This window comes from Salvelinus sp. IW2-2015, linkage group LG36 (assembly GCF_002910315.2).
Source record: "Salvelinus sp. IW2-2015 linkage group LG36, ASM291031v2, whole genome shotgun sequence".
In the NCBI taxonomy this organism is placed as follows: domain Eukaryota; kingdom Metazoa; phylum Chordata; class Actinopteri; order Salmoniformes; family Salmonidae; genus Salvelinus; species Salvelinus sp. IW2-2015.
The window spans coordinates 28,063,709-28,064,690 of NC_036875.1; positions in this window are offsets into that span (position 1 = coordinate 28,063,709).

Here is a 982-nt window from a genome sequence, read left to right on the forward strand (position 1 = left end):
GGAGGGTGTCTGCAGGGGAAAGAGGAGGGTGTCTGCAGGAAAAAGAGGAGGGTGTCATTAGGAGAAAAGGAGGGTGTCTGCAGGAGAAATAGGAGGGTGTCTGCAGGAGAAAGAGGAGGGTTTCTGCAGGAGAAAGAGGAGGGTGTCTGCAGGAGAAGAGGAGGGTGTATGCATGAGAAAGAGGAGGGCGTTTGCAGGAGAAAGAGAAGGGTGTATGCATGAGAAAAAGGAGGGTGTGTGCAGGAGAAAGCAGGACTGCTGGTCACTGACGGTAAAAATATCAAAACAACCAGAGGCTTTGCAGGACCTGTCAGCACATGTCACACACCGACGCTCTCTACAGCTAGAGCTGTCGTATGTCTTTGGAGCAAGGAGAGTGATTCTCTCCTCTCCTGAGTCCTGACCCTAGAAGCTTACTGTACACACAAGCCTGTGTGTGGTGATTTAGTGAGTGAAACCACCTCACAGTCTATAATCACTGACAGTTACTCTCCTAACAGCTGTTTAGTAAAGTTGCAACACACACCATCTGAATGATGCCCCACGTTAGAGCTGACCACTTTCCAGGACCCCTAGCACTAAAACTACCCCTAATGCCAAAGCCCCTCCAGAGTAGGTGAGCAGCCCACTAAACCAAGGGGCCCTAGGAGAAGAGGAGTGACTGACTTGACTGACTGACACACACACACACAAACACACACAAATAACCACACACCCGCACACACGTAGCTGAGACATCAACGAGGTGGAAGTTATAGAGGCTGACCTCAGTGGGTGGAGTTACTCTGTCTGTCTAGAGGTCATCACCTCTGATCTCTGTAAACCCAGTTACTCTATCTTCCTCACTGACAGTTTCCCCACTGCTGTAGAGGTCCACTCCCTCTTTTCAGATGGGAAGTGTGTGTTTCTTCACTTGGACAGTGAGTGTTTGCCTTGAGAACAGTAAAAGCTTTTAAAGCCAAACTTCCTTCCTGCCTGAATG